Below are 27841 nucleotides of genomic sequence, written 5' to 3'. Positions count from 1 at the left end.
ACACATACATATTCCACTTTCGAAAGTACCCTGTTTTCCCCCCAACTATCTTGAGCAACATGACTAGAAAGAATAGGGAAACTATGAGGCTTGTGGTTTTGCTCTGGTTTTCTTTCCGGTTGTTGGGAAATCAATTATTTCTAAACTGCTGAAACAGGGTGGAAACCCTACTTTACATTCCACTTTCCAGCAATACTGCTCAAACTTCTCCAGTGTCTCACTAATAAATGGTAGCAAGAAATTAAATAATCAGTTAAAGGAGGACTAAACAATATATTGTTATCTTCCCTTTTAGCAAACCACTTTCTACTACCAAGGAATCATCAGTCTTATCTGCTCAGTTGGCTGATTAGACCTGGAAAAAAATAGAAGAGTTTTACAATATTCTACTGTATATGCTGAATGGTTTAACCGTCATGGTGTAGTGTGAGTAACAGAATGAAATACTACGGTTACTGCTATTAACCTGAGGTAATTCATTCTCTAAGCAAGAGTAGTTCAGATAGCATCCTGAATTAACAAATCCTACTTGGGGGGGGGGGAGTTTCTGATCGTATCGAAAAAATGAAAAACCATATGTGTGAAATAGATCACATGAACAAAGACAATTCTTCCTGCTTTAGAAAACGGATCAACATTTTGCTTTAAAAAAGGAGAAAAGCTATGGCAATTCTCAGTAACAAGCATTTACTTAAAAACCAAACTCAATTTGTTATGTATAATAAGCACAAATATGTGCACACATTTCTGCTGTGAAACAACAGCAATAGTAACGACTGTTTCCTGACAAATGGTTAGTCTAATAGCACTTACAAATTGGGGTGGGAAAAGGGGGAGGAGGAATACCTTGTCGGAATACTTGTAAAGAAAATCCACAGGTATAATAAAACATGCACTGACAACTTGGGATGGTTAAATTAATGTTCATTATTGCCCTAGAGTTATAAAAAGAATGTCTTTGTTGTACAATAGCACTACTGTAGTTCTTAAGCTTTAAACCAGAATTTTCAGTAATTTTAATAGCCCAAGGCCCGTGAACTGAGCTATATTCTTTCTAACTATTTACAAATGCAGCCTCTGAATATGCACTGTATGCGCATCCTTGAAATAAACTGCCGAACTGAATTTTGCGTTCATTATTCTTACAACTAGAATGTACTGCTAATATGGGATTGTTCCAATTATTTTATATTACTTTTTATGATTTGCTGTTGTAGATACAATTCTAAAGCGCAGATTGAAGAAACGTGCTTGCAATTACTGGTAGTCCTCACTTAGCGACTGAAATTAGGGCTGGCAACTCCATTGCTTGATAAGTGAAACAAAATGTGACCATATCAACTTAACAACATCAGTTCTGCTGCAGTCAAGTGGATCACACTTGATTGTAAGCATGATGTCCTGTAACCACGACTTATTACTTCCTGCTGGTTTCCCCATTGACTTTGCCTTTTAGAAGCTGGCTGTGGTTTGCAAATGGTGACCATGTGACTGTCATAAATATGTGCTAGTTGGGAAGCACCCGAATTTCGATCACGTGACTGTGCGGATACCGCTATAAGTTGAGGAGCCATAAGTTGAGGACAGCCATATGTTGAGGACGAGTTGTAAATCTACTTTCTTATCACCATCATAAGTGTGAATGGTTGCTGAGCAAAGCAGTTGCTAACTGAGGACTACCTGTACTTTATAGCTTCTCACTGACAAATATCTCTGAGAAGCTTTTGAGTAGAACGAGATGTGCATCATTCTCTTTCAGTTCTGCGCTGAAGAGAACTGAACTGTGAGACGCAAAAGAAAAAATACTGCAGCTCCTCTCTGCTAGCAAGGACTTGCCTCTGGAAATGAAAATAAAGGTCTCCCAAGGTATCTCATGCAAATACAAGTCATGGGAGATAACTCTACTTTGTAATGGATACCTAACTGTTATCATGTGGAATACTTTTCCGTTCAGTGACTTAAAATTATTCTTTTTAGATACTTCACTGGGGAATCCTCTGAAATACCATTCTAAATAGTGAGCAAAAGCCATTTCAGGATATAGCTTTTTACTCACTTTTAAAATATTCCAGAGTTTGACTGTATGATACTAATACTGATATCAGTATGACTTCAAATGTACCTCTCAATGCTTATAAAAGATTGTTTGAGATCAAGTATCCAAGGCGTCTCAAGGAAAACTGATCTAAATGTTTGCAAGACTAGAATGGAATGAACTTCTGAACAGTAATTCATAGATCATAGGCACGCTCATGATGATAGACAAGAGACTTCTCTTCACATCAAGAAAGATAGAAAATCTGAGCACACAATTCTTTGCTTGACAGGGTAGTCTCCTGTCATTCAAATGAATATGAACTTCTTCATAGGTTTGACTTCAGTGTTCATCTATCAAGGCAGATAGAACTCTAGACTGGCTAAAGCCCCATGAATTTTAGTTTAGGAAGGAAGAATATCTAGTAGAGTCTCAAAATAAAGATATATAAAATAAATGTTTGGGTTCTCTGTAGTATGTACCGTATTTTTTGGAGTACAAGACGGATCTTTTTCCCCCAAAAAAGAGGGTGAAAATCTGGATGTGTCTTATACTCCGAAGGTAGCCCCGCCTAGCTTCTCAAATGGACGTTTCAGAGGCTGAAAAAAGCATCAGAAACTGAGCTTCAGAAAAAAAGCCCCAAACAGAGCATCAGAGGCTTTTTTTCTGAAGCTGTTTCAGAAGCTTTCAGAGGTAGAAAAAAGTTTTTTCTGAAACAGAGTTTCAGAGGCAGAAAAAAAGCAAAAAAATAAAAAATAAAATAAATCAAGGCACAGAGCTCACAACCTGTTGCTAAAATTCACTTCTGGGAACAGCTGATTGGGGGTATTCCGGGAGGCCAAACCACCTGCCAATCAGCTTTTTTCTTATTTTCCTCCCCCAAAACTAAGGCACGTCTTATACTCCGATGCGTCTTATACCCCAAAAATACGGTAAATAAAGAGGTCAAGACTCTTCATGGAATTCATTTCATAAATGATCTTCACTATTTATATTTATATAAGTAATTCATATTAATAGAATAATTTATATACATTTTTCCATGAAATGTATCGGCAGTAGAGACCTTCAAGTTTTTAGCTTCTATAATCTCCCAGGATTTAAAATGGACTCCTAAAATTAGAACAATCATTAAAAAGGCACAACGAAGGATACTTTTTAATCATATCTTAATATTTCTATGCTTATTATATAAACAACATCTTCTTCCGCCCTCGAATTCGAATTTCTCCTTTTTTAATCATATATATTCTCTTTTAATTTTCATAGTGATTCATTCTTTATCCTGATAAATTTAAAAGTGTTCGGGGCTGCCTTTCTTCCGTTTCATCTTTTTGTTTTACAAAATCAATTTTTCTTCTCTCTCTCCTCTCTTTCCTCTCCCTCCCTTCTTTTATCCTTTCTAGAAAGATATATTACATAGATAAGTTGTGATTCAAAGGCTGCTTTGGTATATCTACATAACTTATAAATGCCTGAAATTTGCTCCTTTTTTAAAGCAACTAACCATGCTATATAAACTATTTTGAAAGACTGTATTTCAAAAATGATTTGTTTCATGGCCTATGGAAATACTTTTTAAAAATGCAAGTCTATGAATACCTTGAATTAAGAAACTGCTTGTGTGGGCTTTGGAGATGCTAACCCCTGCAACAGTTCTCTTCTTAATTTTCCTCATGGCATGTTTAGCTCAGAAACATTTTACTGGAAAGTTGATCTCTGAATTTGTTTTCTATTTAAAATATTCTCCCTTACAGACTTTTAAACATATTAGAACTATTACAAAATTCTTGCTTTTTCTCTGTTGATTTGTGTTGATGTGTTAATCTTTTGAGCATCTCTTCTGAGTGAAGTCATAACAAAATTACTGAGTAGGGGACGGGTCTGGAATAATATGACTATCTTGGTAAAGACTGCTGTGGAAGACTGATATTTAAAAACTAAGATACTAAAATTTCTGGCAACAGTTTTCAAACATGCTAAAAATATTACATCAGTTGAGAAGTGTTAATGAAACCATTTAAGTTCAATTGGAAAAGGGCAATTACAGGAGTTGGTGATGTTCCCACTGAAGAAATGACACCTGAAATCTAGTAAAACGGCAACCCTCCCTATTAAGACAAAGCTGCTTTAAAAAGCACAAAAGCAACTACAGACCTGATAATTGGCATCAGATCAGTGGTGGGATTCTACCGGTTCGGACCGGTTCAGTTCACACTTCCTGCTAAGAGCGAACTGGTTCTCTGTTGCTGTGAAAGTGGCCCGCCTGCCCGCCCGCAAGTTATACTTTCTTTCTTTTTTTTTTAAATTGAAAAAGTTTTACAAAATTTTCCCCCCCTTTCCCCCCTCCCCCCTCCCTTTCCAAACCCCCCTCCCCCCGACTTCCCGGAACAAACACAAGATATAGTAAAAATAAAGCAATAAAGAAATGTTTAGTAGACATTTCAATTTTTAAAAGTCAGAGAATTTAAGTTTAAAAACTTCTTTCTCCTTTAAGTACAGGAGAGCTCAATTCGTTACAATCCACAAATAATGTTTCCTAGCTTCTTAGTTACGCAGCCTACTCATTTTCACTTTACTTTCACTTCCTCTCAGACGCCATTTTAAACAGTCGGTTAAAGCAAGGGGAAAAAAGTTTCTCTTTTTAAAAGGGAGAAGTCAGGAAATCAAAAATACTTGCAATCCAATAATTGTTCACTTGTGCTTCTTCCGTCTGCATGTAGAAATCCACAAAAAGAAATCAATTGAGCAGAGGTGGACACCTTCCTCTTTTCCTGCTTTTGCAGAAGCGCTCTGAAGACCGGAGATTAGCAGGATTCAATGGGATTCAACCCTTCGGGACTCTGCATAACAAAAACAAAGCCCCTGGGGGAATCTACCACTCCCCCGCTGCTCTATTCTCTCTCTTTCACCCAGAGAGGGAAATTGAAGCCGGGAACAGCTGTTCTTTGCTGTTTTCACCGGCTTTTAGGATATCCAGTGCGGAGCGCCTTAATTAGGCACCCAGCGAGGAAGGTGGCACCAACCGGAAGCCCTTTATACTTTATTTCTTCTTCTGAAGCCCAGCTGATCAGAAGCCCAGCGTGGCAGATTGAATTGGGCCTCCTCAGCTGTTTTCCTTGCTCCTTTCCTTGTTTGCACAACCTGCAACGTGAACGTTCAATTTTAAGGAAACTGTGCATGTGCAGTCAGCGTGTGTTTGGTGCATGTGCGTGCAAAGCGAGAGCGCGCATGTGAAGCACGTACTCAGCGAACCGGTTGTTCAGTCAATAGGATCCCACCCTTGCATCAGATGTAGCAGAAAGCTCAATGTTTATTGGATAGTTTGTTGATTCTCAAAACTGCATGAAGAACATTTCAATATCTGACCACAGCTGAATTCAAGAAAGACAAATAATCATCTTTGAACTGTCTATGGAGATTCTCCTTCATTTGGGTCATGGTTGTTCCAAAGGTGGTTTTTCAAAAGGCAACTGAACTTTGTTTTTCCTTGAAGATGGTCAGAATTGAAGAAGCTTCTTGGATGAGAAGCAAAACATCTTCAAGGAAAAATAAAAATCCAGTTGCCTTTTGAAAAACCACCTTTGGGACAATCATTTTGGAATTGTAGGGTTGAAACCAGTGGTGCAATCCAATTTTTTTTTTACTACCGGTTCTATGGGTGTGGCATGGGGCGGGAGGTGTGGCTATGTGGGCATGGCAGGGGAAGAATACTGCAAAATCTCCATTTCCTCCCCACTCCTGGGAGAAGGATATTGCAAAATCCCCATTCCCTCCCCACTCTGGGGCCATTTGCCGGTTCTCTGAACTACTCAAAATTTCCGCTACTGGTTCTCCGAACTGCTCAAAATTTCCGCTACTGGTTCTCCACAACCTGTCAGAACCTGCTGGATTTCACCCCTGGTTGAAACTGTTAAATTAACTTTATTCTCAGGAAAAAGCTGATTAATTCCACTAATTAGGTGGAAAATACTTCCTTAAATATGAATGGTAAAGAATTGCATAAGGAAACTTTAAACTTCAAATATTTTACTATTTGAACAATGTTTTCCCCACATTGTTCATTACTTCCTTTAAAAAATACTGTGACTCTGATAATCTAGATAGATAAGCTCCAGCACCACTATCAGCTCCAAGCAACTAGTCATAGAACCATACTATTGAGTAGCAGCTGTTCTTTTCTTTTTAAGTTAATGTCAACATCTGGTTATGATCATCTCACTGTTGGAAATCTAGTTCAGGAATTGGAAGATTTATGAACAAGATTTCAAATTGTACTGTTATAGCTATATTTTAGTCTGACTTCATAGAATGGTGAATATGACTTTAAAGTGATCACAGCCTATTGGGGGTCTTATATGTTTTCTTTGGTCATATTCCCAGTATTTTGGATTTATTATAACATCAAGAATGATGACCTCTAACTTCCACAACAATGGAATTTTTATATAACAGCGGAAAAATAAATCTACATCAAAATTGGCAGAATTGATTTCAGCATGCACGTTAGTTTTTCTTTTTAACAGAAAAAAAACACAGTTTCAACTTGCTTTTTCTATGATACAAATGTCCAGGCACAAACATGAAAATCATCTTCAAGGCACGCTTGGCTCCTGATGACGCAATGGCCATGTAGTTTTCTTGGCAGCAATAAAGAAATCCTTTGCCACCAAAGACTTCCTGAATATTTTTATATTTGCAGTTTACCTCATAGTAATGCATTTTCCAGGACTATTCAACTACTAACCAAAACCAACCCTACTTAGCTTCTGAGTTCGGATAATATGGAGGAGAGGGAAAGGAAGAGGGAGGGGGGAGAGGGGGGAGGGAGGAAGGGAGAGAGAAACTTCAGGGAAAATTTTATGCAGCAAATCAGATTTTCTACAACTGTTGCTATTCTTACAGACTGACAATAATACAGCACTGTACTCTTACAGTACAAGCTGTTATATTTAATCTTGTTGTGGTTACATTTGTGAACATTTCAGAGACATTTGTGGATACTTTATAACATATTAGCACATGCATCTCACTATCAAACAATGCGTTATCACAATCACTGTTTGGACAGGGCAGAGTTGTTGAATTTTGTTTGTTTGTTTGTTTTACATTTATATCCCGCCCTTCTCCGAAGACTCAGGGCGGCTTACAGTGTATAAGGCAATAGTCTCATTCTATTTGTATATTTTTTACAAAGTCAACTTATTGCCCCCCCAACAATCTGGGTCCTCATTTTACCTACCTTATAACGGATGGAAGGCTGAGTCAACCTTGGGCCGGGCTTGAACCTGCAGTAATTGCAGGCTACTGTGTTCTAATAACAGGCTTCTTAACAGCCTGAGCTATCCCGGCCCCTTTGCCTTTTATCCATCTGGTTTTCCCCAGATGTTCAAGGAAAAATAAATTGGGGGTGGAGAAACAATGCCATCCAGGTTATGTACAGAGTATGTGTCTGTCTGTCTGTCTGTCTGTCCATCCGTCCACCATGCATCTATCCATCCATCCATCCATCTATCTATATCTCATGGACCATGCATTCTAACTTACAAAGCAGTAGTCTTTTTTTAAAAAAGAAACTATATTACATAGCATTTGTAGCATGATGTCATAAAATATTTCCCCAAATATAACTAAAAAAATGTTACTATTGTGCATCTTTTATTTCTTAGTTCAGCCACAAAATACAGAGAAAGGGTGTGTGTGTGTGACAGTCAGACAGACACCCATGTCTTGCTAAGCAATCATTTCAGAGATATTTCCTCACCTAAACAGAGAAACAGAATGATCACAGGTTGGCAAAAAAGCAATGGGAGCGGAAGCGACTCTTAGTTTCCTGACAGCCTCCCCATTGAGTTTTCTTGTAGGAAGTTGGCAGGGAGTATTGGAAATCTTTCCTGTCCTATCCTGTCCTATCCCGTCCCATCCCATCCCATCCCATCCCATCCCATCCCATCCCATCCCATCCCATCCCATCCCATCCCATCCCATCCCAATAATTCAGCAATCTCATACTGAATTCCATCATTGTGGATTACACTCAGTTTCAGTTCTGTGCTATCTTGACAAACCACTAAATAATTTTGAATAAATTTAGCTTGCTGGTTGGGATCTGACATTACACGTTTACAATCATGCATTTGCCCTTGAATAATCACAGAAGGATTCCATCCATTCTTCACTGGAGGGAATTCTTTGGCATCAAAGGATGTCATTTGGAAAAGGCAGTTGTATTGTCTGATGTTTTTCCTGATGTTCACAATAGGTTCATCATTGCTGTATAAATTGAGGGAAATTCATTAGGCAGAGGTTGTAAATTGCCTATCCTTTCCTTCATACACAAAAATTGCCAGTTGCATCTGAGAAAAGAAATGCATAACACTGAAGGTAAACTTTGACCATGACACCAATATCAGCAGAAGTAATGTCCTGTGAAAGTTGTGCATTGCATTTTCTCTGTTAAGGTCTTGTTGCTGAAGATGGGTATTGTCACGCTAAGGAACTCTCGCAATTGATCTTTCAAGTTAATCTTTCCATTCCTGCTCCATCTTTTCTTGTCTCCTCATTCTGTACCTTTCTTTGTGATTCTGGCGATGTGAAGCCTTTCATCATCTGTTTATTCATCTCTCCTCCTCCTTTCCACATCCCTATGATGTTTGGTGTCATCTCTTAACCATGGTGTCCCCTCTGTCGTCATATGGCATAATTATGCTGATGGTATTTTGATTTAATTATTTTTTCCCCCAACCACAGTGTTGTATGCTGCTATTCTTATCCCAGAACACTTTAGAATCCAGCTGGCGTCTCTACTTTATTGTAAAAAGCTGTCAAAGATAGTTTTAAAAACAAAATCATGTGACCTCCTGTGGGTTATGGTAGGACCGGTCTATCTGATCTCTAGCAATTGAAGGGACTAGGCTACGTTCTATCTTAGAGAAGGAAGCAATTGAAAAATAAAACAGGATGAACAAGGACTAAGATATGGTGCCTATTGCATTTGATTGATCCCAGGAGATCCAGTTTTTATTCCATCTGCAGCCACAGAAGCTTACTTGGTGCACTTCAGCCCAGCTTCTCTCATAGGTTTGTTGGGAAGAAATATAGGTGGATAGAGCATTATGTATGTGCTTTTAAATTCTTGAACAAAGATGGTATATAGATATGTGTATAAGTTTATGTGAAGGAGTCCATAAAGCAATAAAAATACTGAGGTCTTGTTCCATGCAACTTAAAGTTGTTGCTTTTTAAAGAGCCACATGATGAATCAATTCCTTGCTACTGAATGGGGAAGGGGGCAAGAGATTGCAAGGATGTCAGTGAAACTGTCATTGAATGTTCTAAATGATAATCATATGACCACAGCAGAAGCCTGAAGCAGCTACAACTTCCCCAAATTTCATTTCCCCACGAGTGATGGATCATGGATTTTGGATGCCTCATTTGAGGTACCTTGGCTCAAAAATATGTTCCACTGTTTTGTCTAGTAAATGGTAATGACAATTAAGTTTTAGTAGTATATAAATGTTACTGTTACTCTATTATTTTTAATGAGGCCCTTTTTTACAAAAATTCTATAAATGTCCCATGATATTTATATGGCAGTTGTTATTATTTTTCATAACCTATGAAGAAGCAGTGAAAAAATAGTCATTTATTTCTAGTTTTACATATCAATATTGCAAGTGATCAACAATATTTTGGAAGTGAATAGGCTTGCATTTCTTTCTAGTTGATCGTTTAAGTGTAAGTAAAAACCATATGCGATATATTCCACAGATTTGCTTCTGAAAAAATCAACATGGTTAGCACCATAAGAACTGTCACATTAATAACCCTTCGCTGATATTCAAATTTTCTGTCTTAAGCTAAAGAAAGATTGAATACCCTGCTGTTGTGTGGCCAAGATTGAAGAGGTGTCTCACTGACATTGTTCAAAGTTTATGAAAATATATGAACGCACAAATGTCATTGGTTTTGCACCTTCTACAGACTGTAGTTTTATGAGAAATCAGTCTTTTAATCAAAATGATTGAATACCTTAAGGTCGTACCCAAAGATATCAGTTAATATCGAGAAATATGCTATTTCTGCCGATTTTGCCAAGCTCTACATATTGTGGTACATTTTAAAGTGTTAATTTGTACATTCCATATTGAAAATTGATCTGGAGTTTCAGCTTTTTGTCAAACAAAAACATATGGTTACAAGCTCTATGCATTTTACATGATGGCTGTTGAAGCTGTCACATGTGCAAACTTGATAACCGATGTGACACATATGCAAATAATTTGCTTGTTTAGTAACAATTCAAAGATTCATTATTCATGCAAAAACACATTTTTAAATGATCAGATGGAATGAGTATTCATTTTGCAAAATCTAGCCTCATTGGTGTGCAAACACAGATAAAATAAAGCTGGAAACTAAGTGGTATTAAAACAAATCCAAGAATAAGGATATTTCCAGATAATTATTGAAGCAGATGGTGTTTTTTGTTAATTCTGCCATCAGTCTGAAAACTTGATGTCTTACATCTGCACTTGGTAACATAAATTGTACCACTGACATTATCTGAGTTTTCTCAAATACTTCAGTCAGTTTTACTCCAAGATTAACTAACATCTGCTACAATGCATGCCTGTCAAATACATTTATTTGAAAGCATTCCTTCAAAGGAAATTTTTTTAAACTCAAACTTTAATTTGAGCTAATGCACAATGTGCTTGTGACAACTGGATCTTCTTTAGAGCTTTAGAGAACGTCAAATCAGGATGCTCAGCTAAGTAACTCACATTTCCACAGCTAATTTGTGAGCCAACTTGTCATTCATCCTTTCCTCATCTTGTTAGTTTTTTTTCCACTTGTTCCTCTCCATTTTCCCTTTCTTAACTAGCATCATAGATTTATGAAGGAAACTGCCCTATGCACTTCTCTATAAGTATCTATTTTTTTCAGCTACTTGATTCTATTTCATCAAATCGCTGTGTTCGTTCTTTGTTTTCTTTCAAACATAATTTTTGTTTGTCTGTCAAAGCTATTTTAAACATAGCATTTTAACCTTGGCTAGTAAAGCCAGGGTGGCTCAGTGGCTAAGATGCTGAGCTTGTCGATTGAAAGGTCAGCAGATCAGCGGTTTGAATCCCTAGTGCCGCGTAATGGGGTGAGCTCCCGTTACTTGTCCCAGCTTCTGCCAACCTAGCAGTTTGAAGGCACGTAAAAAATGCAAGTAGAAAAATAGGGACCCCTTTGGTGGGAAGGTAACAGCGTTCCGTGCGCCTTTGGTGTTGAGTCATGCTGGCCACATGACCACGGAGATGTCTTCGGGCAGCGCTGGCTATTCGGCTTTGAAAAGGAGATGAGCACCGCCCCCTAGAGTCAGGAACGACTAGCACATATGTGGGAGAGGAACCTTTACCTTTACCTTTAGTAAAGCCTATACAACTGAGATTCATTTACTTAGCAAACTATTCTCCAAAGAAGATATTACAACCACAAAATAATCTTGGGTGTGGGGGGGTGTTATCTTGTGGCATTGAGAAAACCATCAAAGCTTAAGTGAGTCCAAATGTTATCTTTTTACTTTCAGGGCTCCAGGATGCCATTTCTCCTCCCCCCCAAAAAAGGAGCAAGCTCTAATTTAACCAGAGGGAAAGATGATATAAAGTAGTAGGTGGAGGAAATACAGTCAACCAAACAGATAGGCTTTCTTCTATTATTTTATTATTAATAGTTTAATTATTTACACAATTTTTAAACATAAAAGCTAGTGAGCGATTAATGGTTTATAGATATGATATATGAGTAAGAAGAACAAAATAAAAGTAGTGCAACTGGCAAAATATTGTCTATAAATCAAATAAAACTGAAGGGAGAAAAAGAAAGATAAGATGGGAAATAAAAAAAAATCAAATGTTTTGGGGGAAAACACTATGGGGGGGGGGAGATTTTAAAGAAGCAATAGTAAATTTTTATTATTTTTTTCTTTACTTTCCCATAATTATTCCTCTATTTAAAAAAATTACTGTGATTGGGCAACCAATCACAAGATTTAGTTTGATCTGCAGGACGACCTGTTGCTGTCTCAAGTAATCACCTCTCCCCAAAGCATTACTATAGATCAGGGGTAGTCAACCTTTTTATACCTACTGCCCACTTTTGTATCTCTGTTAATAGTAAAATTTTCTAACCACCCACTGGTTCCACAGTAATGCGCCGTGTATCGTCGCCTGCGCATGCGTCTCACGCATCATGGATTGGGTTTGGGGGGGCACCAGCTACCAGTTCTTCTTGTCTGTTATAGCTGGGTGGTGTGGGGGGAGATGAGCGAACTATTCTGGGACGAGGCTCTTTTGTTTGCGGTCGCACTAGAGCGCCATTTAGTTTCAGTTACGTAACGTGAACTAAACTTATCCGCAGCCGATACAAATAGTATATTTTCAGAAATTTAAATTGTCATGGGGAACTTTATGAAAACCTAGTGAAAATGTTTTGAAATAATGCTATGAATTTTTTTTAAAAAGTCAATTAAATTAAAAAAAGGGAAACTGCTTCAGTATCGGACAAAACCCCTATTGTCCACCATGAAAGCTGGAACGCCCACTAGTGGGCGGTAGGGACCAGGTTGACTACCACTGCTATAGATAAATGCTAAAAGATATTTATAGTTTTATTCCATTATTCACCCAATGTGTAAGGTCTGGCTTCTTCTTCCATCATACCAAAATCCTGAACTGCATTCGAGAGGTGCAACTTCTCCAAGGATTTTGAACCATTTTATTTATTTAAATGTGAATAATAATAATAATAATAATAATATTTTAGCACAACCTCTAGAATCACACAACAATTGTGCTTGTCTGTGATTAGTAAACTTACGCTACTTTATTACTGTATGTCCAATGTTGGGAACACATTTAAAGTCAGAAAAGTATTTGAATCTGAAGGGATACATATTTCATAAGAATCTCTGTTTAAACTTTGGTTCAGTCACTACTGTGCAAAAAGAATAAAAAGGGACAAAAAATAATAATACAAGTACTGTAAACAATTGCTTTCACGTATATCTGTCTGATTATTCTGAAATCTCTGAATAAGTTCAGAATGTGTAAAACCTGTCATATTATAGAAACATGTCTCTTTAAAGTAAATGTGAAATTCCAGTAATTGAAGAGATAAATCTAGTGTTTTTGTGGAGCTACTTTTGATGAGAACTACAGTAGTAAATTAGAAATTATTCTGTGCTGTTATATCATGGTAAAAGCCTTTCCATTATCTATTGTCAGCCACTGGGGATGGGCAAATAACTCAGTTGTCAATCTAACTGCAGAACGTAAAGTTCTGGGAATAATCAATAAAATTAAAAAACAACAACAACCCTCTTCTATTATTCTCATGTAATCTTTTTAACAACCCTTAAGTTGTTTTCCCCCCTTCTCTTGCACATCTCATTTATTCACAGATATATTGGGCATGATGGAATATTTCATTTTTTATAACGAGTTATGTGTGTGTCACTGTGTTTTCACATGGCATACAAGAGCTACATTTCAATAAGAACAACTAGCTATAGCTTGACTTGTAAATGCAATTCTGCATGTAATAACACAGTTAATTAAATTAGCCTTCACAACTATCTGTTTTATTATTATTTTTCCAGGATATTTTTTTAATTTGTCCTACTTTAAAACTCCTTGATGTTCACCCTCTTTCACACTCATGAAAATAAAATACATAACTTGGATCAGCAATGACATAACTCCTCCATGCCACATATCTCTTTTTAAAATAATGCTTGTTCCAAACCCTCTGTAAATCTAAATCAAAATCTATTTACCTCATCAACTACAATAATAAGCTGTGAATCCTAAACTTCATTGCTAAAAACAGGAACTAGAGTTTTAAAAATGTGGTTTAATCTACTGGCCCAGAGTTACCAGAGTTAATAATAAGATAGAGTTAATAAGTTATAATAATAAGATTAATAATAATAAGGTTAATAATAATAAGATTAATAATAAGAGATGTGATTACTACTAGTACTATTTTTATTTGTTGTTTGTAAACTAGCAGAAGCATGGAGGAAGAATAGGTGATCTACCTGTCAACGAATGAAAAATAATAATTGAGAAAGATTGTAGCTCATTTGAAGAACCTATGCTTTTTGTGCAGAAAGTTCTATATTTAATTAATGGCACCTTAAGCTACATCTGAAAAATACCTTATGAAACTATACAAATCATAAAAACTCAACATTGCGCTGGCTAGTCCTACTGGATTTCTTAGCAGGAACTATACATAATAGCTTTCCAGTTTCTTTAGCAAATTACATCTAGAGACATAAGTTTCTGAATACAGTAGAACCTCTGGTCATGAACGCTTTGGACCATGACCAAATCGGGTTCCGACCAAAAAATTTCACTTTTTTTTTTTTTGCGGCCGATTTCCCCTTCCGAGCCATTTTTTTTGTAAGCGCTAAATTTCCAAAATTAGGTTCAGGTAATGACCAAATCAGTTTGCGACCAAAGTTATGGAATGAATTATGGTCGTGACCAGAGGTTCTACTGTATATAGCAGTTATGAATAATCAACATGAAGAAATTTAATCTCTTCCTACAAAATAGTCTTATCTTCCTTTAAATCCATCCATAACTGGCATCCATAACAATAACTTGCAACAACTAATCCCACCATTAAACTTACATACCTTTATCTATCTTAAATTTCTAACTACTGATTGACTATAGATTTCAGTATTATAAGAGAGATAAAGAAGAGATTTCTCTTAATCCAGCTCCTGCACATCCAAAGAACTTTATCTAGCTCTATCATAGCTCCCCCTTCATTGTTTCTGATCTAAGGAAGTCCCAAACATTATTACTCTTCACCCGCATAAAATTAATATGACTCCTTGAACAATTTAATTCTCCTAATATTTAACTTGTTCAGCTCTAGATATGTGCTCTCTATAGTTCAGCTTAAGTATGGTGGTTTATGTATTTATTTAATCAAATTTATATGGCTTCCTATCTCATGCAGTGGCTAAGTGAGACAAAAAACAGGCATTGAAACATTTAATAAAACCATTTAAAACAATAAATAAAAACAGAATAAAATAAGGGTATGAATATTTCCCATATTATTTACAATTTTACAGAAGCACAACTTTTTCTTTATTTCAGGAGTTTTTAAAAAGTTCCTTGACTAAACTACAGCTCTGAGATTTCTAGATTTTCTACAATCAATGTATAACCAAGTATAAACTTGATCAGTTTTTTTCCCAGATCTGACCTGCTGTGTTTCTCTAGCTAGAATATAGATTTATCAGTCTTTTGAGTAATATGGAACAAAGGTCTGTCTTAGTGTAACAAGCTTTTCATGTTACCTGAGCATGCATTTGTTGCTGTTTCTTTAATTATGTAAGGAATTTCCTATATTCCTCATTGTTTTTATTGGTAGTAATAAGCAGCATAATATGGAAGCAAATTCTACAGTTAGATTGCAACGGCATACAGTATAAATTCCATTAATTGACTAATTGGTTGATTATAAATATCATGGATTCCAAAATGGCACTGTGGCATAAGAAAAGGAAATAATTAAACACACATAGAGACATTCAATAAAATGAGCCTATAGTTATGAGCTGGGATGATACAATCAAATCTGGGCCCTCTATTGGGTCCAAACAGTGACAGAACAGCCAACCTATTTTAGATGTACATCAGAGATGGATGCTATTCACTCTGTGCTAACCTGAAGCCTGTTCTAGAAAAAATGATGAGGATCAACGAGAAAAATCACACAGATTGTTGCCTAGTAACTGTATATGTTTTCTCTTGCATCTTCTGGGTGAGTACAATAATGACAGCACAAAGAAAACATGATGAAGTAACTTTTTTGGCAACAGATTGATTTAAATTGAATCAAAATGAGAAAAGGTGATCATAAGGCATTTCATAAATATGTCTTTTTCTACATCAACACATTTTTAAAAATCCCCAGAATGTCTTACTATTTCTTAGTAAACAGCACTTTCAGAGACAAATAGCAATTGGAGAATACCAATTTTCACCAAAAAAAACAAAAAAAACACCTGGGGTCACAATCCAGATTAAGTACTGCTTCCTCCCTGCCCCCCAAAACAGAAGGTGATCAGCTGAAATACATTTTTAAAAATGTATACATAAAGCAAAGAGTTTGACTTACCAGTCTACACTCTTCAACTTTTAGCCTAGGGTTTCCAACCTACTTCTCATCGTCTGCTATCTGATAGCAATATTGAAATTGATGTAAAAGTTATATAAATGTTAATTAAACATTAGTTGAATGGTGAAAAAACCTATTGCAAATTATGTACACATCAAGTAAAGCTTATCTACAACAACAAGCAGTGCCAATATGTCATTAAAAATAGACCGGTGTAGAAGACAAGAAGCGATGAAATAATAAGGAAGGCATAAGGTAGACTATGCAGGTTGGATACAGTGACAAAGTCCTAGTTGCTGGGAGTGGATACCATTAGGTTTGAATGGGAAACTAGTGTTCTTGCAGATGTTGTTACACAACTAGTCTCACTGTACCTGGTTCATTTTCTAAAACAGGATAGTAAAAATTAGTCCTGAAACAAGGAAGAGTCATTCTTATTTCTATCTCCTGCCACATCTTCTTTCACACCATTTTATTCCACACTTTTTAAGTGTGGCTTTCTACCTTCTCAACAAAAACTCATATGGCTATTAAACATGTTCAGTTAAGTCAATAAACCATAGATTGGGACAGAGTAGTCAATGTGCTTATAGTCTGAAGAAAATATTCTGATGATGTGATTGTTTGTATAAAAAGTGGAGTTAAAGATTTCCAATCTTTTTATTTGTTTCGGGGCTGAGGAGTCACAGTCTCCCAGATTCTAGCCTGGTGCTTTAAGCACTATATCAAACTGGTTCCCCAAGGATCATACCAAATGAATAATGGGAAAGGTCTGTCGTAACTGGCAATCAAAGAAGCACTGAATTGTGTGGATGTGAATACGTACATATGTACACACACACACAAACACAGACACTTTACATCAACTATAAGAAACAGGGCCGGCTTCAGAGAAAGGTAAATTTAGTTGTTAGGATCCTACTAAAAGGTAAAGGTAAAGGTTCCCCTCGCACATACGTGCTAGTCGTTGCCGACTTTAGGGGGCAGTGCTCATCTCCGTTTCAAAGCCGAAGAGCCAGGGCCGAAGACGTCTCCGTGGTCATGTGGCCGGCATGACTCAACGCCAAAGGCGCAAGGAACGCTGTTACCTTCCCATCAAAGGTGGTCCCTATTTTTTCTACTTGCATTTTTACGTGCTTTCGAAACTGCTAGGTTGGCAGAAGCTGGGACAAGTAATGGGAGCTCGCCCCGTTACACGGCAGCACTAGGGATTCGAACTGCTGAGCTGCCGACCTTTCGATCGAAAGGCTCAATGTCCTAGCCCCTGAGCCACTAGGATCCTGCTAATGGTAATGGTAATGCAATTCTCATTTTGTCCCAGAGAAACAGAGTGGCAATATTACAGAATTCATGGTTTGAGTGTCTCACCTTCAGACATGGATTCACTGAGACAAAAATCCCCCAAATCCTGGAACAAACCAAAAGCACTTCTGCTTTTCTATGGCCACACAATATTCAAGTGTCTGTTTAGGTCCCTTCTGAAACAGCTAGGCCTGAGGGTTCCTTTGACCTGAGGGGGGAAAAAGCTTGAGAAGTGCACTTGAAATTTCCCATTGGAACTTTTGATATTATGAGATCTCCTCAATCTTACTCTGATGCCTAATGCAATGAAAGCAACACTAAATCTCTCATTGATTGATGAAGGATAGCCCTGAGATTTTGAATTTTCCTTACAAGAAATACTTTAAACTCCACTTAAAGCTTAGAACCCTCCTTTCTTCATTAAGCAGGAAAATGCTGCTGACTTTTGAATATTCTGTAAGGAACAAAAGACCTTTCTTAATGTATTTGGGAAGGCAATAAGAGGGTAATATTTCTCTTTAGAGAATTGTTGAAATCCCACCAGAACTTTGTATCTCCCCTGCACGAAAAGCAAACTCATAAAGCAGTCTCCGCATCTTTATTAGAAATAAGTCTTAGCAACTGAGTTGTGAATTTGCTTCTTTCCTTTATTAAGCTTATTTCATTTGTTTTCCTGAGTAAATATTCCATTTATCCATTATCTATTTTGCAAACGCCACGCTCTTGTGGGTTTTAGTAAATATATTAGCTCTGCTGGACAGAGAGAGAAATATGAATCCTGAACAAGTATGCTAACATTACACAGCACTTTGGATTATGAGAAAGATACTAGACAGATAAGATAAAACAAATCAAGAGATGTGTATGAACAAGAGGAGGTAATAGAATTTAAGGACAATGGGCTAACCAAATTACACAACTAACAAAGCACCTGCACCTGACTACAAAGTTGATAAAAATTATAATACTGATTTTGAAGAAAATATCTAAACAAAGAAAATTAAGAATAGTAGACATTAAATCGCTAACATTCAACTATTAACATTAATAGTAGAAGAAATTAACCAGTATGTTGCTCATTTAATGTTACTTAGCTCCTAACAGAGAGGTAATTTTTTTTTTTTTTTACTGTTCAAAGTAATGTGTGTTAAATATATAGGAAGGGTTAATTTTGAATAATATTAATTTGGAAGTTTCGTGTTTTATGCTTCCTACAGAAGTGTGGAAGCCCAAATCCAATTAACGAAAAACACAGAAGGCAAATATCAAAAGAGATCTGAGCACAATCAAATCAGCCTGTTTCAGAAATGAAACAAGGAACAATAATTCCCACTGAAATGGCAGGGCCTTTGTCTTAAAAGACCCAGTAACACAACAGAAACAAAGTATGATAAAAAAAAATGAAAATTCAGGTACAAGAATTATGTATTTCATACTGAATAATTATTTCCTTACTGCCCGTAAATCCTCTCTGGTAAGCTGTGCATCTAAAACTCATCGAACTGCCAAGGGGTAAACGCAGCTCCATCCATCACACAGCCACTTGACAAATACATTCCATAATAGAAGTTTATTTTTATGGGAGGCTGAATCAAGGACTTTCCCATGCATACAAAAACTTGTCAAAATTATTTATGAGTCTTGCTGAGACACACAATATGTCATATCAAACTCCTATTTTCCTTCCAAGCACAGACTGTCAATATCTCTGCTACTATCAATAATGTGGAACACCGAAACTATAGGCCCTCAGCATTTTGAGGTCATTTGCCCATCCTAGCTTGCTGCCAAGAACTCACTTTCTTTTTTCGGGAACTGCAATGCAGCTGAAGACAGATTCGTTTTCAATCACAGTGAGATTCTGTTAAGGTAAGCATCAGGGACCAACTCAAAATCTTGTCCAACTCAGAATGTTTTTTGTTTTTTTTACAAAATGAAAATACTTTTGACAAATCATAATTCATTATAGCTAGAATTAGGAGAACATTGAGGATTCTTCGGCTTTCCCCTCTGCCTTATTACTGAAAGCTTTTTTCATTTTTTCTTTTTTTTTTGGCTGGGAATTTTTTTTAAAAAAATCTGAGGGTTATATATATATATTTATAGCCTATCTGGCCAAAAAAATATTAAATGAATCTTAAATAGTTGAAAAAAGTAAATTTTCTAAAGTTATAGAAAGTCTTGATTGTGTAGCATTGCTCATGGGAAGATTATATTATATTTTACTTCAGCTTTCATTGTATTCTTTAGGAAGAAAAATTACAAATGCACAAAATGTGTTCTTTGTATTAAGCAAGTTGAAAATAGTATGCAGAAAATGCTAACTTATCTTGGTTTTTTAAGCCTAAAATATTGCCACATTGTGTTCGTCCCACAGTACCATTGCAGCTACCAATGAGTGAGAATTATTAGATTATTCATATATACCGTCGTATTTTGAATTGTGAAATTCTTTACTCTGGAAAGTTTTAGGGTTGCTATAGTAAAAATGAAGTGCAGTTTTACTTGTTTCATTTCAAATATGAGACACCTCAGGTCTTTCAGCCAAATTAGATATCTCCCAATGTCCATATGGCCCCTTGTTAATCACATATGGTATATATTAATTTGGCTCCACTTTACATTTTGTCAAGAGCCAAGTTTATCTCTCCTGTCTTTGCCATATCAGGCAAGTGTTTCTAACATTATGGATAGGACTTGGCTCCGTGGGGTTTCTCAGCATGACAAAGATGAGAACTCCAGAGAAGAACTGTGATCCCTAATCATCCTATTTCCTACATTAAAATTCTGAAATAAGTGTCTGAATGTGTATAAGAAAGAATAGAGAAGGTTTTGTACATGCATGTGTATACATGTGTGCATGTGAGTTGTCTCAGGGTGAGTGTGCTTGTGCATTGTACACTTACATTATCAAGACAAGAGCTGTTGGCTTTTTCAAGCTGGCCTCTATAGCCGTGCCCTTAAAAACTGACACCTAGGACATTAACAGGGAACCAAATGTATTTCCATGTGAAATATAGAAACTGTCAGTTTCTGCAGATTGAACGGGGCTGTTGTTTTAGCCAATTAGGTTAAATATTCACCAAACAATAAGCGCATGGGTCCTTGACTGCAACCTAGTGGCCACTTTAAAACAGTTTATAAAGAGTCCTCTTGTATTTTCATCTGTCTTTTTTGCATTTTATTCTAAAGTGCTAGGGCCAGCTCATCATCAGACAGAATTTAATGGCACACACTCAGTATTTAACAATCCTCTTTTTACCACAAAGGAAAGCAGCAGCAGCAGCAACAACGTATCTTTATTCGTCACAGAACAGTATGTAGAATACAGAAATTGTAGTTACTTAAAATATGCTAAAATATCTAAGAGGGGTTACAATCAATCCTAAGGCGCAAAGTGCAAATTACTGAGCAGTATTTGGCTGTGGACAGAGAGATGGAGTCAGACTGATCTGATAATAACATTTTAGGGCAAAATAAATGGGAATGACCAGGATATTTAATAAGGGAAACCACTGAATTTTCAGTTTCAGGTGCCAAAATTATAGTCCTGGTTTCACATGGAGTTAGGCATGAGACAGAGTAAACTGAAAATTAATATATTTTTAAAAGAGCACTGAATTCAGCTATCACTTGAGAAGTATCTCAGCCATGCCCTTCCCTTATCTGCTAATTTTTTTACATGATACAGAGTATGTGACAGAAGACAATGCCTGCACTCTGAAATAGTGAAAGACCTCCAGGGGAGAGTTCTGTTACTGTTAAAGTAAAAGTCAGATTTGTATCTGAACTCAGAGGTCTTATGTGTGAGGCGATGTATAGGCTCTCACCCATTCTCAGATAGCTGTCCTGAATCTACTATAGACACTGATCTTAAATGGAAGATTTAACTCTGAATGCTCTTTCTACATTTCCATAGAATATACTTCACAACTACAATTCTTTTGACAAGCTAACTGTCAGACTAACTATATCACTAAAGGTCAAGAGGCAATTGGAGATCTCTCTAATTGTTAGGCTTTTGCAAGATCTGAGCTTGATCATTCACTGAACTGTTGAGTTGATAGGATTCGTGTAGCTAGTTATAAATTGATAATCTAAATTAATTCATTCAAGCAGAAATCGATTTTGTAACTCCTTGAGAGCTTGTAATAATGCTTACCTCCTACTGCTAGCTGCATTCTCTGTTCCATAAAGCTGGTTGGAAACAGCTGGATTCAGGTGACCTGCTAGCTCATTAAATCTGTTACATGTTCTTTTTGGTAAATGATATTAAGCTAAAATGTCCTTGTGTTGATTTTTTTTAATTTTTACAACAAAAATAACCTAATTTGTAACATGAAATAACAATCGCCTCGGACTACTTTGCCTTGTTAACAGATTTTATGCATTTTTCATTTACACAAAGGTAATGGAAAACATTTCAACTATCTGTTATTTAAGCCACTAGATATATGTTACTGGGAGTCTGATAGCTTCAGAAAATTATTGGGCCTTTGCTTTGTAAGTAATAAAAGCCAAACAACTCATTTCAGTGGTTACTAAATAAAATATGAGCATTTTTATTTTATTTGTTTTCCATTGAAAAAAGTAAACTCAAATTGCTTTTTAAATTCATTTAGAAATACTACTTATTATTTCTCTCTGTGTAATACAAAATGCATAATTTCAATTTTTAAACTTAAAACTTAATCTAAAAATAAAGGTAACCTAATTTTCTTTTTCTAAATTATTTCAATTACCTTTGCTTAATCAAAAAAAAAATTACATTAGAAAAGCAGTATCTTTTTCAACAAAATTATTAGCTGAGATATCTTTCAATATTTTATTAAATACAACATAGCTGTTTAATTAAGAATTAATTAAGAATTATTTTATCTAAATCATGCAAGGAAGATTGAAGGGTAACAAGCAGTTTAAAAACTTGTAATGAAGAACCTGCAATATAGTGTTACAGTAATCCAAAATATCTGTAATATCACTGACACCTTAGGCTTAGCCCATTTTTCCAGTAGAGTTCAACATGCAACATGCATTCATTCAGATCGATGAAATTGTTAAAACTAGGCCAAGGAATTAAGAGAAGATATGCTTGAGATTGCTCAGCTATTAAGATAATAGGAGTTAAAATCAGAATTATTAACTTATTAAAGTTAAAGATCCATATAAAGATAAAGCATTTTTTTAATTATCAGAAAGAAGAAGGTAGCATTGATTTCTAACTCCTAGTTTTAAAAGAAAGAGAAGAGCAGAATACATTTTTCTGAGGCTTTAAACAGACTTATCAGGAATAAATTCTACCCAAAGAATAGCTTCTATCATCTTAGATTCTTGCTCAGTAACCAACATCATCAGTCTTGTTCTGGTCTGATCAGAGAAAGATAGCATAAAATCAGATGCATACATACTGTATGACAACCTAAATGCATGGTGTCTTTGTTATGAATTAGTTTGGCTTGGTGAAATTATAGCAGTGGATGTTATCTTTAAACAACTATTGTGGATATTTATGTTGCCAAAATGGTGCATCCAAGCACACAACCTCAAATCACCCAATAAGAATTTAGCTCCAAGATCACAGAATGTTGAACAAAAGAAGCAAAAAAAAAAAAAAAGACATTTGGAGACAGATATTTGCTTCTTCTAGCTAAATTATAAATAACAAGATTTAAAGAGTTCAAAGTACTAGAAGCACAGACACAAAAATGTTCTTAAAAATTATTATCTTTCCTATATTAAATGGAATCAGACTGGAACTAATTCTCTGGTTACTTTACTTAGATTCTGATTTTAAAAGATAAATTACATCAAATCTGGTGCCACACTTTAAGATAATCTAACCACTGAAACGTCAATGTTTTCCTTGTAAACATACTTTATCCCAAAATGCAACTAAGACACTTAAGTATGATATAAATACTGATATAAAATCCAACTGCTAAATTTTAAATTGCAGATTTAATTTGAACAATTTTCTAAATGAAGTTTTTCCCGTCCTTCCTGGTCAAATCAATATCTACTTTCATAATATATTGTTAGTTGGAAAAATACTTATATATTGTTCTGACTTTATTAATCTTCCACACTGAAAAGTTCTATTCAACAACGCGTTAAATCAAGAATGGAGATTTCTGTCTATTGGAAAGCACATTTCATTATTTTTTTGGTGGGGTCCTGAAAGTTGTATGAAGCACAATGCAGTGGTAAAGTAGAATAAATGAGGTTTTATAGTGCATCAAAGCCCATTGGACTCTTGCTTTTTTTCCCTACACTGTGTGATAGAAGACAAGTGCTACAATATGTTTACTTTCTATGGAATACAGAAAAGGGCACTACAATAATTTTTTGGGGATATTTTGGAATATTTTTAAAATTGCTGAGGACCACAAACATGCCCCAAATTCTAACATATTTATTGAAAATTGGAGGACATTGATTGCCATCTAGTGGTGTGGCAAACATATTGGAAGTGCTTACCCAATCCCTAAAGGCCAAGACTTAATTTAGTTGTGCTGTGTTGTGCTATTGCAGGGAATGCTAAAATGGCCCTGAAATTCAAACAATATGGTTATATGTGCAATAGTTTAAAAATAAAATAATGAACACATATGGACAATCTATCGAGGTATTATTTGCGATCTCAGATTTTTTTGCCATCTTAATTTTAAGAATTACTTAAAACAGACACAATGCCATATCTATATTTCATGCATTAAACATATTTGGAACTAGTAATCCTTAGGTTTGCAAAGATAAAATAAGTGAAGACTTCCTTGAGTTGACTTTAACTCCTAGCAATTACATGGAAATAAACATGTAATTTTCATAACCACAACACACCTTCCTCTAAAATGGATTTTTCTATAGATAGATAGATTTTTCTATCTCCCATTCTAGCCTACAACCCTAGAATTTTCTGGTAGTTTCACATTCAAGTGAACTAGGCTGTACATCTCCTTTAAAAGAGGTACTTAAACTTTGTGAGAGTGTCCATGAAACACAGCTTTTGAACAAATTAAATCAGACATATTTTCTTACACATTTGTACATCTGCAGACCTAGCAACTTTGCCTAATTTTTTCCCACTTAAAGCACTTCTTTTGAAGGATTTTCCAGTATTAACCAGGCCTCACTTTGAATTCATTTTCATAAAATCACTACTTTGATTTTAATACTTTGTCAAAAATTAATCTTTTTCTCAACATGAGGAACAACATTTGACTTTTTTCAATAGCCACTGTATTTGACAAATGCTTTCACTCATGTTGCCCTCAATCTTAAAGATTTTAAAGGTGCATGATTTATTAACCAAGTCACAATACAGCCTATATTCTAGAGGGCTGTAATTGGTATGTTATCTAATAAATGATGGCATTTTTGATCCCCGAGTTTGCCAAGTTTAGGTATTCCATATTATAGCAGCTCACAAATAAGAATTTGTGAGCTGGTGTACCATATTGATATGAAGCAAGCAGTATGACATAAAACAGTCCTTTCATCTTGATGTAGTCATCATGACTGCTCAGATATCTTTTTCCTAGAGTCTTTTTTAAATGGGATGTAAGAGAAGAGTAATAACTCTATTCACTTTTTTTAGATTTAAATTTTAGATTATTTAATCCCGTCTCTATTATTTTTATAAATAATTCAAAGTGGCCAACACACGGAATACTTGTGTCTATTATTTTCTCCACAACAATCCTATGAGGTGGATTGGGAAGAGGGGGAGAGAGAGAGAGAGAGGGAGGGAGGGAGGGGGAGGGGGACTGGCCCAAAATTACCTAAGCCGGTTTCATGCTTAAGGTGGGACTAGAATTCACAGACTTCTGGGTTCTAGCCTGGTGCCTTAACCACTAGACAAACTGGCTTTCCCCCACCCTCTTTATTATTTGATTTAAATGTACACTTTCTACTTCTAACTCTAGCTTATGATTCTGATAGCTATTAATTTATTAAATAAAACTTTTTTAGATGATATAGCCACTGACTGTTCATAAACTCAGTGGCCCAAAGTTTGCATTTCTTCTAAGCTTACAATTTTAGTGCGCAACTCAAAAGCCAAATAAAATGTAATGCTAAGCAAATTACAGAAAGATGTTCTCTGATTGCTATTTTTTGCTTGCTTCCTCATAATACTGAAAAAGGGACGACTGTGACAGTTGGTCAGAACATATGTATTTTTTTCAGCTTCTCCAGCTAATAATGTCCAATATCCTTTTCTAGTATTTTTGCAACAACTAAATAATGCAAGCAATAAATATCTCCAAACTGTAACTAAAATGCTCATTAAAATTTTTAGATATACATTAATAAATCAGTATTAAATTATGCAGTACAATGGTTGTAAAAGGACTACTATATAATGTTGTGCAAGTTGTGGTGGAACAATAGTTTTCCCAACACCAGCAACAATAAAGCTATGTGGAACCATAGGAGTCATTAAATTATTTTTGAACAGATCATGGGCATGGATAATAGCCACTACCCAATCCTTACAACTGTGGAACAGATCCAACAATTGAATAGTGCTTGGAGCTCTTTAAGACTTTGTGTATTTGATCAGGATATTTTAATGAGAAGCTAATGGGAAAGAGTCAAATGACTCTGTCCCATTTGTCATATTTTGGATGTTTAAGTGTCTCATTAGGCCACTTCACTGCTGCATTTGAAGAACTTCAGTAGAATGAGGTTGTCTAAAGCTAGTGTGAATGGCAAGCTAAAGCTAGTTTTTAATTGGCATAAGCAGTTCAATAAAAAACTATGCATAATATAATGACTGTTACTGATTTGGAGTGATAATTTGAATTTTTATTCAAAAATGGATTAAGATGCTTTACTCATATGATGTATATGCCACTCACAGTACTCCTCTACAATATACAATACAATGCAATGATTAATATATTTGTGTGTGTGTATGTGTGTGTATATATGGTGCAGGTATATACGTATGCATATTTGATGAATGTATTTTTTTTCTTTCTTCTTTTATGTACACTGAGAGCATATGCACCAAAGACAAATTCCTTGTGTGTCCAAACACACTTGGCCAATAAAGAATTATTCTATTCTATTTATTTAATTATTTATTTATTTATTTATTTGATTTTTATACCGCCCTTCTCCCGAAGGACTAGATTCTATTCTATTCTATTCTATTCTATTCTATTCTATTCTATTCTATTCTATTCTATATAGCATATGTATGTGTGTGTTATGTATATTTTTAGATAGATATACATTTTCTCTTGAGAGCAGGCACAGAATTTTATTTTTATATGGGCCGGTGTGCTCACAGTAAAAAAATGACAATAAAGTTATCTTATATCCTCCCATAAAGATTTGATTGTGAAAATATAACCTAAATATGGCTGGAGCAAATTTCCTTTATTTATTTAATCTAAAGTATATAATACTGAAGAGCTGATAGCTTTAATGCTATGATTTAGGTATTACTGATCAAAGATATTTGGGGCACTTTTTACAAGTTCATTAAATTTCTGTTACCCTGCTTACTTCTTCACTTAATACAATGCAATACCATTGTAATATCATGTCAATCTTTACTCAAGGCTTCTAGTGATTATACATAAAGATCATAGTAAAAGGAATCAAAACATGTCAAAATACATCTGTAAAATACAGTAACAGTTATTTTTTTCAGAAGGTTGCTTAATCTCTTTCTAGTGATTAAAAAATAATTGATTTCTTTGATTATATATTCCTCCCACCGTATCTTTTCTTTCAGGATTGTATCAAGAATTTAATGTTTGGCTTTCTTCTTTATTTACCCAGATGGATTTCCTGAGCTGCAAATACTCTTTTTTTTCTACCTTTCTTTCAGAATAGCAGGGGATAACAAATTTTGAATGGTAAAGGCTTATATACAAACCATTTTAAAAATAGAATTTTGCTCAAATTTCAGAACAAAGTCTAACATAACTGAAATAATTTAAACAGATACCATTGAATGTAAAATAGTAATTGAATCATTAATTCGATATAGCTTAATGTTCTCTATTCCTGTCACTTGCTCTACTCACTTTCCTCTCATGTCTAGAGGTCTGCATAGCTCTTTCCAGTTTGTTATAAGTGAATTGAATAAAACTAAGTAAAACACTTCAGTTATGCATTCATTTAAGTCACATTTCTGAAAAGTAAAAATATTAAGACATTCCATAAATGTATGTGTCCAATTTAAACAGATCTGCAGCAGGCATTATTCAATGCTACTTCTTATTAAAGTTAATCAAAAGAGAAGCTAAACATGTGCAAAAAAAATTTGGGTTTAGCAAGCAGCTC

General features: G+C 35.4%; 1 protein-coding gene across 2 annotated transcripts in view; it reads right to left on the bottom strand.

Moving 5' to 3' along the window:
• The window catches only part of ZNF407 (zinc finger protein 407), a 378474-nt gene that overhangs the window by 39170 nt on the left and 311463 nt on the right, over positions 1–27841 (bottom strand). The gene's annotated exons all lie outside the window — the stretch shown is intronic.

This window comes from Ahaetulla prasina, chromosome 3, assembly GCF_028640845.1.
Source record: "Ahaetulla prasina isolate Xishuangbanna chromosome 3, ASM2864084v1, whole genome shotgun sequence".
Classification (NCBI taxonomy): Eukaryota; Metazoa; Chordata; class Lepidosauria; order Squamata; family Colubridae; genus Ahaetulla; species Ahaetulla prasina.
The sequence above is the reverse complement of the archived record's forward strand: the minus strand, read 5'-3'. Positions and strand labels throughout refer to the sequence as shown.